Source organism: Furipterus horrens, unplaced genomic scaffold, assembly GCF_987537825.1.
Source record: "Furipterus horrens unplaced genomic scaffold, mFurHor1.1.pri manual_scaffold_17, whole genome shotgun sequence".
Lineage (NCBI taxonomy): Eukaryota > Metazoa > Chordata > Mammalia > Chiroptera > Furipteridae > Furipterus > Furipterus horrens.
The window spans coordinates 37,726,310-37,739,811 of NW_028327187.1; the positions used below are offsets into that span (position 1 = coordinate 37,726,310).

The window sequence follows — 13,502 nt, forward strand, 5'->3', positions numbered from 1 at the left end:
CCATCTTTCTTGTCACTTCATTTATTTGTAGCACTTAACATATTTGGTAACTATTATAGTTCATCAAATCTTTCATCACAGTGCTTACAATTAACTTATGTATTAATAAAAATGAAAGAAAGTACTCCTTGTTACATTGATTCTAAGACAAATCCCAATCACATAGATTATATGAAAATGTAAAAGCAAATGGGGATCTTGGAATCAATGAAATGAAGTATTTTGTTTATATATTTATTTGTTATGTTTTATTAAAAGAAACTTCATGAAGACAGAGGCATTGCTCCTTTTGCTTATTTTTGTATTCATAGTACCTAGCACAGAGACTGGCACAATAATATCTGCTCAATAAATATTTGTTGGCTTTGAAGAAGGGAGTGGAGAGGAAGGTGGGAGAGAAGAGTAAGCAAATATAGGTGTGGTCTCTGATATCATGTAGCATATGTTCTATTGAGCCAATCTGAAGGACAGATGTTATCAAGTAATTTTAATAGATAAATGCAGGATGCTGCAGGGAATGTATAAAAAAGGGAATAAGCATAATTTGAAGGGGACTAAGAATGGCTTCCTGAAAGAAGTAGTAGTGTTTCACCTCCATTCTAAGTAATGAACAAGAATGAGATAAGGAAGATGGGAAATAAGCATTGTAACACACAACAGTATTTGTGAGGGTCCTAAAATAAGAGAGAACATGGTATGTTTGAGAAACTGAGAAAAGATTATTGTAACTGGAGTATAGCAAGCAAGAGAGAAAGTGTCAGGAAATGAGAGTAGAGGGTAGGCAAGGACTAATTATTTTTAATTGAGATGTAATTAAAATACTATAAAATCTATGCTTTTAAAGTATATAATTAATTGCATTTTAACATGTTCACAAAGTTATACAATACTCAACAACTACCTATTCCCAGAATATTTTAATCACTCCAAAAAAGAAGTCCCATACCCATTAGCATTACTCCTCTCTCCTCCAAATTCCTGGCAACCACTAATGTACTTTCTGTCTCCATAGTTTTGCCTACTTTGGACATTTTGTATAAATGGAATCATACAACATGTAGTCTTTTGTGACTGGTTTCTGTCACTTAGCACAATGTTTTCAAGTTTCTTACATGTTGCAGCATATCAGTAATTCATTCACTTTTACAGCTGAATAATATTGCTTTGTATGAATAATATCACCTTTGTTTATCTATCAGATGACAGACACTTAGCTATTTCTATTTTTTGGCTATTACGAATAATGCATCTAAGAACACTTGTGTACAGGTTGCGTTGTGGATATGTCTTCAGTCTTTTTGGTATACATCTAGGAATGGAAATGTTGGGTCAAATGGTAACTATTTAACTTTTTCAGTAAGTGAAGGGTCAGATTTTACAGGTTCGTGTGCCATAAAATGATTTTTCATTTTATAGGACAAAAGAAAGCTAGTAAGGGATTTTTAGAAAAGACACGGTATTATTTAACTTACATTTTAGAAACCTTCTTTGACTACTATATGGAGAATAGATTGAAAGAAGGCAAAATGGAGAGAGAAAAAGTAATTAGAAGTCTATTGCAACACTCAGGAAACAGATGGTGACAAGGACTAAAGAAAGTAGGGTGGTGGATCTAGGAGAACACAGATGTATTTGAGAGACACACGGAAGTAAAATTAACCTAATGTCATCATTGAATAGATATTGTGAATAAGAAAGAAGGAGGTGTTAAAGATGATTCACAGGTTTGCATTACTACTGACCTCCGCCAGAGCAATTTCAATAGATTGGTAGGAGAAAAAGCCAATTAAAATGTTTTCATTCAACAAATACTTATGGAATACCTATTATGTACTAAGCACGGAGGATATACAGCAATAAAGACAATAGACAAAAATCCCTGTTGTCATAGAGCTTATAATTTTGTAGGGAAGAGAGATATTGTGAAAAAGAAGCCCAATCAACCATATAGTATGTTGGGAAGTAATAAATGCTGCACACACTAATGAACTGAAATAGTAAAGCTTACCTCTAAAGGAATGGTAACAACAAATACTTAAATAAAGGTACTGGGCGCCACATACTTCTATGTGCTGTATATATATTTACTCAAAAAAACCTTACAATACTATGAGATAGGTACCATTATTATTCTCATTTTACAACTGGAGAAACTAAGGCACAGACGTTTTTTTAACTAAGCCCAAGTTCACACAGTTTATAATTGGAATGACTAAAATACAAACTAAGATATCTGGCTCTAAAGTTTGATCTTGTAACCACTCCCTACACTGAAAAAGAGAGATAGAATATTGTCTATCTCAGAATGCAGCACCAAAGGAATATTTTATTTTTAACCAAAGCTATTTAAGTATGTTTACAGGATAAGGTGTAGGAGGTAATAGAGACTTAACTCACTTATAAAGGGAATAATTTATAGGAAAATATCTCAGAAAGGTAAGTGGCCTTGGAGAATATGGTGTTTGGGATACTTCTTTTTTTTTTTTTTTTTCAACTTCCAGTATCATTTATTTTTCCTAGAATCTGGATACAATTTACTGTAGCAGGACAGTACTCAATACTATTTAAGCCTCATTTTAGGTTCTTTTAAACTATCTCAGCATTTGTAAACGTGAATTCACATTTCAGTAAAGATGGAAACTAAAATCAGACATAAATGTACTCAATATTGATGTTAACTACAATTCTTTTATATGTAACACGTGGACTTTAATATAGCAGAATTTGGCCTTTATAAACTAGCTTACACGTAAACAGTTACTTTATTTGTCCTAATCTATTTAGTGTTGCACCAGAGCGCCCCCCCCCCCACAGCTCTATGTAAATAGATTTCTCCTGTAAGGACAAGTGAAAAAAGTCCCCGCCCAGAAAAAAAAATGCTAACAGAATTATCCTATTCTAAATTATCAGCAGATATAACACCAGAAACATATGAGCTACTCTTAAGTCTTTTAACCTAATATAAAAGTTACAGTGTTGACCAAAAGAACACACAGGTTTCTCATTAAACTTTGTTTTAATGGGTCTCAAAAATTCTGTGACAGATTTTGGTCAAGTTGTTTCCATTAAAAAGTACTGATTTTAAAAACTAATAACTTAACTGCCACACACACAAAAAAAACCAAATGGTCCACAAAATTCTCCTTTCCTTCTGAAGGTTTTACGATGCATTGTAATCATTAACCAGTCCTTTACTATTAAACTTAAATGGCCAATTGAGACAAACAGTTCTGAGACCGTTCTTCCACCACTGATTAAGACTGGGGTGGCAGGTGTTGGGGATAATATTCATTTAGCCTTCTGAGCTTTCTGGGCAGACTTAGTGACTTTGCCAGCTCCAGCTGCCTTCTTGTCCACTGCTTTGATGACACCCACAGCAACTGTCTGTCTCATGTCACGAACAGCAAAGCGGCCCAGAGGAGGATAGTCAGAGAAGCTCTCAACACACATGGGCTTGCCAGGAACCATATCAACGATGGCAGCATCACCAGATTTCAAAAACTTTGGGCCATCTTCCAGCTTTTTCCCAGAACGACGATCAATCTTCTCCTTCAGCTCAGCAAATTTGCAAGCAATATGGGCTGTGTGACAATCCAGAACAGGAGCATATCCAGCACTGATTTGGCCTGGATGGTTCAGGATAATCACCTGAGCTGTGAAGCCAGCTGCTTCCATTGGTGGGTCATTTTTGCTATCACCAGCCACATTGCCACGACGAACATCTTTGACAGACACGTTCTTGACATTGAAGCCCACATTGTCCCCAGGAAGAGCTTCACTCAAAGCTTCATGGTGCATTTCAACAGACTTTACTTCAGTTGTAACATTGACTGGAGCAAAGGTGACCACCATGCCGGGTTTGAGAACACCAGTCTCCACTCGACCCACAGGGACAGTACCAATACCACCAATTTTATAGACATCCTGGAGGGGCAGACGCAGAGGCTTGTCAGTTGGACGAGTTGGTGGCAGGATGCAATCCAGAGCTTCAAGCAGTGTGGTTCCACTGGCGTTTCCATCTTTATGGGTGACTTTCCATCCCTTGAACCAAGGCATGTTAGCACTTGGCTCCAGCATGTTGTCGCCATTCCAACCAGAAATTGGCACGAATGCTACTGTGTCAGGGTTGTAGCCAATTTTCTTAATGTAGGTGCTGACTTCTTTAACAATTTCCTCGTATCTCTTCTGGCTATAGGGTGGCTCAGTGGAATCCATTTTGTTAACACCAACAATTAGCTGTTTCACACCCAGTGTGTAAGCCAGAAGGGCATGCTCACGGGTCTGCCCATTCTTGGAGATACCTGCTTCAAATTCACCAACACCAGCAGCAACAATCAGGACAGCACAGTCAGCCTGAGATGTGCCTGTAATCATGTTTTTGATAAAGTCTCTGTGTCCTGGGGCATCGATGATGGTCACATAATACTTGCTGGTCTCAAATTTCCACAGGGAGATATCAATGGTGATACCACGCTCACGTTCAGCTTTAAGTTTATCCAAGACCCAGGCATACTTGAAGGAGCCCTTGCCCATCTCAGCGGCCTCCTTCTCAAATTTTTCAATGGTTCTTTTGTCGATCCCACCACATTTGTAGATCAGATGGCCAGTAGTGGTAGACTTGCCGGAATCTACGTGTCCAATGACCACAATGTTGATGTGAGTCTTTTCCTTTCCCATTTTGGCTTTGATTTAGTAGTGGTGGTTTTCGCGACACCTGTGTTCTGGCGGCAAACCCGTTGCGAAAAAGCGGGATACTTCTTAAGGGTAAAATTATTGTACGTATATTACTTGTTTCTAATATTTGGGTAGGGAGAAATAAAAGAGCCTCACTTTGGCACTTTGGGTATTATTTGGTCAAATTCTCTAGATTTTTCTAATTTTTTTCCTCCAAAAATCCACATAGAAAAAGGAAATACATGTAAGAATAAACAAAAGAAGAGATACATATAAGAACAGGTCTGAAGCTGATGTCCAAGCAGAATAATCAAAGTTAAGTTACAATAAAGTGCCACAAAGGGAAGAAAAACATTGCATACAGAATATACTGTTCCTTCATAATTGTTTTCTGGGAAATCCTTGAATAACGTCCAGAGGTATGGGGATTAACCAAGGACTGTCCTTCTGCCCTTCAATTCCTGTTCCCCAATTCTTAGCTAATATTATAACTAATATTACCAAAATGACTCCAAACTCTCCAGACCTCAATCCAGCTACTATTTGACTTTAGAATGCTGTGACCCTCTTTTCCTTTATACACTCATCTGGATATGCAGAGGAGGCTAAGTTGTCGGGTGAGAGGCCAACTGATACAAGATCTCAAGAGAAGTTTTTTTTAAAAAAGAGTATTGAACTACACTAAAAGTTAAGATTTGACTGCAGCAAGATGCTAACTCACAAACAGGTATCTGTACTACCAAGCTAGAGAAAACTGCTGAGGCAAAAATGTGCCCTTTTTGGTCTCTCAAAGCTCAACCCACCATCTGCCTATTCAATGCACAAACAATTTTCGGGAAGGGCCTGGAGAGAACAAATTCCTTTATTTAAAAGGAGCAGGGTGAAAAAAGAATGACAAATATGGGGACATGTTCTGTAAAAACTCTGTGGATATTAGCACTCCTTATTTTTATCCTTGAACTGACATGAGTCAGCCTCCCCCCACCAGACAAATATGCTTGCAAAGCTGTATGCCTATTTAAAATAATCACATCAAGATCTGAAAATCTGAAGTGAGTTTGGAAAGGGTTGAATTTTATTAAGAATGGGTAGGTGAAGGGGGTGTATAAGGATTGGTGCGTGCTAATTATCTTCCTCGTATGGCAGGCTTCTATAACCAGTATCAGTTTCAGGCTCTCAGGTGTTGATCTCAATGACTAGCTAATCCCAATCTCTATGAACCCAGGCCACTGTAAGAATGAAACAAGAGCAACTGCCAGTATTACCTGCAGCATGCAGGTTTCTTCTAACTCATGGCAAAGGGTGGGCTTTGAGTTCGAAAATCTCATTTGTGGAATAGTAAAAGGAACAGACTGTTGCAAAAATGAAGTGCTTGCCGCATGGAAATATAATGTATGTATAGCTATTTCTGAAAGACTAAGGGCTAAAAGAGCCCATACTCTGGGGATCTATTTTATCCTCTAACAAGAATATTTATTAAGAATCTTAAAACTCACAAATAACTAGTGTACATTTTTATGACTCTTCTCTCTTCTCTCTTCCTCTCAACTGTTAATCTTCCTATTCAAAATTTATTTATTGCGTTTGCTTGGCCTACATAATAAATGTTGGTGGAAGAAGGTGTCATTTTTAAAATTTTGCAGTCAGGAAATATGAAATGCAGAGAAGATACGTGATTTGCCTAAGATCTGGTAAGAAATTAATAAATTCCTGATCCTCGGTCTGTTTTCACTTTTCATAATTTGAGTAACAAAATTCCATTTACATTCAGCTGTTAGGGAAAGGTATCATGCTATGTGAAATACAATATAGTGTGAATGTAACCTAGAAAACATGGACCTGAGGTCTGAGTGCAAAAAAAGAAAAAGAAAGAAGACTTCCAGAATCTTTCTTTTCCAATATGTTTCCAAATTGTATTTATAGTCATTGTTGCTTCAGTATAATTCTTTCTATCTCTGCAAAGGAGTATTGTTACTCTGCTATGAAAAGGCAAAAAGATATAGATGCCCAAATATCTGACTTCTTTTTGGGCATTACTAATTGGGAATAATGACTATTATCTGAGAAATAAAAAAAGACGTCATTCTCTTACTCCTTGACCACCCAGACCAGAGCTGTAAGTCACTTTGTTCCTTTATTTTTAAGTTGTAGGTAGATAGTTGAGAGTGTTCCCTCTGGATTTTCATCCTGGAAAGATGCACAAAGTGAGTTGAAAGCAAAAGGAATTCTAACTAAGAGCCCTGGGAAGATACCTCAAGATTGCATCGATGATGACATAAGCTTTGAATTTGAGTCTGTCTCCTTATTAAAGGAGTAGTCACATTTATTCACTACATCTGTTTTTTGTTTTTTTTGTTTTTTTGTATATAATAGTAATAATGGTGCTAGCTTTGGGAGAAATGCAAGTTTAGAGTTGCTATGATTTTTCATATTTTGCGGGACAACTATACTTGAGTTCTTCACTATCTAATGATTTCTTCATATATTCATGACTGCTAAAATGAGTTGTTTGGTTAGCTTGTGTGTGTATTTATATTTGCATCTGAAAAACTCCATGCAGCCACATTTCTGGAGCAAGCAACTTAATAATCTAATGTTGAAATAGTATGCTTGTTTTAACTGATAGAACTGTTTTTCTTTCTTACTGTATTTTTAGTTCCACTGCCATCTAAATAAAATTGAAATGCTTCTTGAATGGATTTTAAGAGCATAATGCTCATAATGGGAAGAAACAGGAAAAGACAATAAAATGACAAGAAAGTTTTGGCTGATCAGATTAGTCCTTAGTTCATAACTTAAAATGTTTTCTGTTTTCTTTCTTCCTTTGTGTATGTATGCAAGGTTGTGTGTACTGTGGGGGAATAAATTTTGCAATGGAATGAGTTCTCCACAAAGAAGGAGGCTCCTAGACCTTTAAGAATCTTCACGTCACCCTACTGACATTGTAGGCATGTTTTAAGATCTGCTTCTTCAGACAGGAAGAAAGTCAAAACTATATCCTATATCACAGACCAAACTGTTTTAGGCTTGTCATACTGTAAACTTGAACCTCAGTATTCTAGAACAAGTTTTGTTATTTGCTTAGATTCCCTAGGTTGGAACAGAAAGTATCTTCTCTTTGAATTAAGGACCTCGAGGTTGTTCATTCTGTATGTACTTACTTATTTGGCTTCACAGACCAACAAGTGTAATTTCCAAGACTTTGAGTCTAGCACCTTTGCAACTAACTGGCAGAAATGCTGGGGATATGGGCTTTTATCATATTTATAGCAATTAGAAAATTTTATCATGTGAATTATATATATATATATATATATACACACATATAAAGAAATAATAACTATTATATCAATGGAAAACAGAGTGTTGGTATGTGTATGTGTCTGTGTATCATTCACACTCCATTGTATTTCACATAGCATTATAACTTTCCCTAACAGCTGAATATTAATGGAATTTTGTTACTCAAATCATGAAAAGTGAAAAAAACTGGGGATCGGGCATTTATTAATTTCTTACTAGATCTTAGGCATGACAAATGATTATTTAATTTTAGAAATCCTACCTAGATTTATGACTACTAGTATAAATTATTTACTAAAATGAGAATACATTTTTTACAAAGCAAATACGAATTTTATAAACCTGCGTTTTCATATGTTGGGTCTACTTAAAGATAGTAGACACCTATAATTATATCTTATGTCTTTATTCTGTTTTATAAGATAGATATGAACACATGCATTTGATTAAAAACAGGCTTATCTTAATAAAATGTATTCTCTTCAGAATCAAAATCAAGGTTAAAATAAGCAATCAGAAGATAAGTGGAGGAATAATGTTTAGGAGACTAGCAGGTAAGAAATTTTAGAACAACTAAACTGAACATGTATACAGAACTTCCAGAATTCAAAAGAAGAGAAGAAAGTAAAGAAATGGAGAAAGGAGGGGGAGAAAGAGAGCAGGAAAGAAAATGAAAGAAATCAACCCTGGTTTGTCACATGTGTACAAAGTTGTTAAATAAGATCAGTGAAATTGTTCACCAAAGCCACCTGCTCCCTTTCAAACGGAAACAACAGTATCAACTGGGGGAAAAAAATCCTGGATTCTTGCCTATTTGTTAAAGGATGTTAAAAAACAAACAAACTCTGGAACACTTGCTGTGCCAGGATATTCGAATTGTACTGTCAACTTTAAGGTTATTTACCACTGAGACTTAAGACTTCACAGCCTTTGATCAAAACACATTCACAACAAAGCATCACTAATTGCCTTTTTGATTACAAACATATTTTATTATGCTCCAAGTATTATTGATTAGAAATGCTAAAGAATGAAAATTTCATTAATAAGTATCTTGCTTGTGATCACCAACCCAATAAAATTATTTTTCATAGAAAAATAACCAAGTTTCAAATCCCATGATTAAGCAAAGAGCAAAAAGGTCTTGAAAGAAACCCGTTTTTGAGCCCCCACCCACCAAGCAATCTGACTGACAAATGATTATTTAATTTTATACATCCTACCATCAAGATAATATCTTCTATTACTCAGGGCACAATTTTTCTTTCCTTGTTCCTTAGTCTCAAAGATACAAGAGGAAAATAAAATGATGTACATATTTTAAAGCAATAAAAAAAAGGCTAATCAGATCTAATTCCAAGCTCTGTTATACTAGCCAGAAAATCAATATTTGTCTAAGTTTCAAGTGCTCCTTAAACTTTGAAAGCAAAACTTCTTTCCCTAGGTTTAGAGGAGCATTGAAACTCAGATGCTAACTATGTTTTTTCCCTTTTCAAGAACTATTAATCAGAATTCTAAAAAATAATATGTAGTATTTTCCCCTAAAAATAAATAGTTCTTTGGGTTACCAAAATCTCAGAAAAATGCCCAAATTACTTATTGGCACATCACCCAAGATACCCATGCTAGTTTGATCCCCCATCTCCCTCTTTTCAGCAACAAGTCCATCTGCTTGCATCTCTCTCTCTCTCTCTCTCTCTCTCTCTCTCTCTCTCTCTCTGTGTGTGTGTGTGTGTGTGTGTCTCTCTCTCTCTTCCCCCTCTCCCTTCCCCTTCTTCCTCGCTGGATCACCCAGCTTACTGCATCTTCAAAGGGTACCCATATTCTCATCTATAATTCCATCCCCCTCCATCCTGACAAAATTCCCTTTAAGGGTCCCACTCCTTTTAAACCACCTCTTCAATTCTGCTGCCTCTTTGCTTGTTAAGCCCCAAACCACACTACTTGCATCTCCTCCAGAAGCTTCAAACTCCAAATCCTTGGTGCCCTAAGAGCTAATCTAAAACACACATACACACTCTCTCTTTCTCCCTCCCCTTGATCCCTTCTCTAGGACTTCCCCTGGATCCTGGCAGATGAGCAGGATGTTTACATGCATGACCCCCAGCTGATATCCCTAAAAACCATGACGTTAAATACTTTAAAGGTGAGCTGTGTGGGGACTAGGTACACTTTATTTGGGGTGTGCTGAGGCCTTCTGGGCATTACCAGGGAATGCTGGCATAAGGCTCCTCCCATCTCCCCTTTCCCTTAACTTCTGGCTGTGGCCATGTGACCTGACCCTTGGCAGAGATCTGCCTGCCAGGGGCCTGTGGGCTCGCCATACAGGTGCCCTGCCTGTCCATCTGACGTGGCTGTTTGTTCCTGTCCATTAGATGCAGCTCTACATGGAAGAACGAGCTCATAAAAGCAGCTGAGGGTGTGTCTGCCCCCCACAGATGCCACAACTGTCGGACTTTGGGGCCCTCAGCCTAGGGCAGTGCTACAGGGCCATCCTCATTTCAAGTGCTCTTATTGCCTCTATGTATGGACTGCCCTTCCTCCAGCCCAGGGCTGCTCAGGTCTGGTTGTCTCCATGGAGGAATTTCCTCCCAGAAGGGCAGGAAGAGTGCTGGGACCTCCATTCCTCAGCGTTCTGGGGTTTAGCTGGTCAACACTGTCTCTACTGTGCTGTGAGTTGTTTCAATAAAGGGCCCCAAGGGCTGACCTGGGTCTCACTAACTGTAGTGGGAGGGACGGATGCAGCCAAATGAACCTCCAGGAAGGGCTGCTTCTCTACCAGAGTGCCAGGGATGCTAACCTCCCACTCCTAGACCCAATCCAGGCTGGTTTTACTGAAAACATTTATTATGACAAAATGTTAGAGCTACATTAACAGTAAATTACCACAATCTAGTGGGTTTGCCCAAGGTTACAACTATGGCAGAAGGTCCTTGGGCAGGGGGCCTCGCTGCCCCATGACAGGCTCATCTCTTGTCTGTAGGGACCTTTGACATTGGGCTGGCAGGGACAGAGGATGGATAAATAGCTGTCAGATAACAGACTGTCAGAAAGGGCTGTAGAAATGAAGTGGGGAGAGAGAGAGAGGGAGAGGTCTGTTTCAGTTTTGATGTAAAGAATACTGTCCATAAATGCTGGATTTGATTTTCCTAAGTACCTTGCTCTAACAAATGAAATACCTTTGAGGTAGGTAGGGCAAGATAATTAGTCCAGTCTTCATAAAGTCCTTCCTTCTCTCATCCAGCAACTATTTATGGAATATCCAACTGTTATGCACTGCACTAAGTGTTACGGATACAAAATCTCCAAGCCGTGTGCTGTATTAGGTTTCTGCTACAATATCAAATAACTTCAATGTCCCAGTGGTCTATAACCAGAATTTATTTCTTACATTCATGGGTTTGTGGGTTAGCTGGGGTTTGGTTCATTTTAGCTGGGCTCATCTAAACTACACTGGGCTCTAGGCTTCAGGTTAGGTACAAGTCTGCTCCAGTCTACATCCCTGGACCTAGACTTGAATGGGCTATGGATATCTGGAGCAGGCTCTTCTCATCGCAGAAGTGAGAAGTACTAGAAGGGTGTGTGGAAACATGTGAAGCCTCTTTAGGCTTTGACCCAGAATTGGCAGGCTGTTATATTCACTTATATTCCATTTGCCAAAATCATATGATCAAGCCCAAAATCAATGGCATGGGGAAATATATTGTGGCCACAGTGAGTCCCAACCAGAGTAAAGATGAGAGGAAGTATTGTGAGCAAATAATTCAATTTATCCACATGGTGCCTATCATGAACAGCTCCCAGCCCAGTAAGGGATAAATTTGAGTTAAAAATAAAAAATAAAAAAAACAAAACAAACAAACAAACAAACAAAAAAAAAACGGGTAAACCTCAGCTTCACCATTTCATACATTTTTTTTAAAAAAAATTTACCTGCATCTACTTGGAAGAACTCCAGACTAGTCCCTTCTTTTCCCAAAACTCTCCTCAAATAGTTCTGGACCCTTAGTAGGTATCTCAGATGCCTCTCAAACTGTGTATTCTCAACTACCATGTGGCATCTGACATTTTTCTCCTTTCCTGTTTCAGTTAGCAAAATAAATGCCTTATGGCTGCCAAAGGCAAAAGTAGCAGTTACATAATTGATGCCCACCAATGTCACTACAGTCAGTTGCTCTAAAGTTGGTACCAAGTGAGTGGCATGAATGTCTGTACCATGAACATCTGTGCTCCATGCAAAAACTATGCTAAAGGAACTATTGCCACCAATACAGTTGGTATTTTAAACTCTCAAGAGCTTATTACTAAAAAAAAAAGAAAAGAAAGGAAAGAGCTGTTCAGAATTTTAGTCACACTTATTTCAGGCATGCAATAAGAAGATATGAATAATAGTGTACTATCCCCAGAAATCACCCACAAAGTTTGTAGGGTTGAGGAACTCACATTATTGCCTTCATTCTTTTTACTTTTGTGATAAATTATTTCCCAGAAATGTTTAATCCTACATACAAATAGATCTTTAGTGGAATAAAACTTTTGTGAATGCTTTCTTGAACACAATTCAAGGCTGAGATCTGAACTGAATAACCCTAATACAACGTGATGCATTCTATAATAAATTTAAGTTTAAAAATACTAAAGAAAGAAGAGGATAGAGTGATTTATTTGACTGAAGGTTTCAGGGAAAGCTTTGCACATCAGATGATATTAATTGGTTCATCAGGTACACAGGGGAGAGAAGGTATTATAGACAAAGGGAAGGGTGCAATCAGTGAGTGCTAAGTGATGAGTGGAAAATACTCATCATTTATTGACTTGCATAATGATCAAATGGTAATTTAGGTAAATATATATTTTCTCCTGTCAATTGGTCTGTCTCCTAGGAAAATTTATGTTGGCAAAAAGATGTCAGGCACTGTATATTACCAAGAAAAAGAAATATAAATAGTAAGGTGCTATTAATTAGTCAAGGTGGAGAATTTACTGTTTCTAGCTACAGATGTCATATCTTGCCATAATTGCCAGAAAAACTAGAATATTTAGTAAAAATTCTAGGAAAAAGAGTTGCTTTGGAATACATAACAAAATTCAAGAAAAAATTTATTTTCTAGGAAAGCACCAAATACCAAGAGCTGAATCTTGTTGGACACTTCTCCCAAGTTATCTATTGGGCCCTGTTTACACTGCTAAGGAAACAAAAATATCTCTTCCCCATCTTCCATTCACCCCCCATATCTAGCTTGTTAAAATTGAGGGAGCAGAGAATGTGAGCATTCACTAACTGTGCTAGGTGTGGTTGATTTTCTGCAATATGTATACAACATGTTGCCAACTTTCTTCTGAACCACCAATTCCAGCATGAAATCATAACACCAGCTTCTCCCTATTGAAGTTTGAGGTACTTTTTAAGTAAAAGCTAGGTTTTTCTTGTGTAATAACTATGGTCTCAGGCCCTTAACACTTTATGCTTGAATTTCTATAGTAAATTCTCAACAAATGCCCCCATATTCATTTTCACCCATCTC

General features: G+C 37.6%; 1 pseudogene; it reads right to left on the bottom strand.

Moving 5' to 3' along the window:
* Positions 1 to 2,668: 2,668 nt before the first annotated feature.
* Positions 2,669 to 4,741, bottom strand: LOC149990825 (elongation factor 1-alpha 1 pseudogene; annotated as a pseudogene).
* Between the last annotated feature and the right edge of the window lie 8,761 nt (positions 4,742 to 13,502).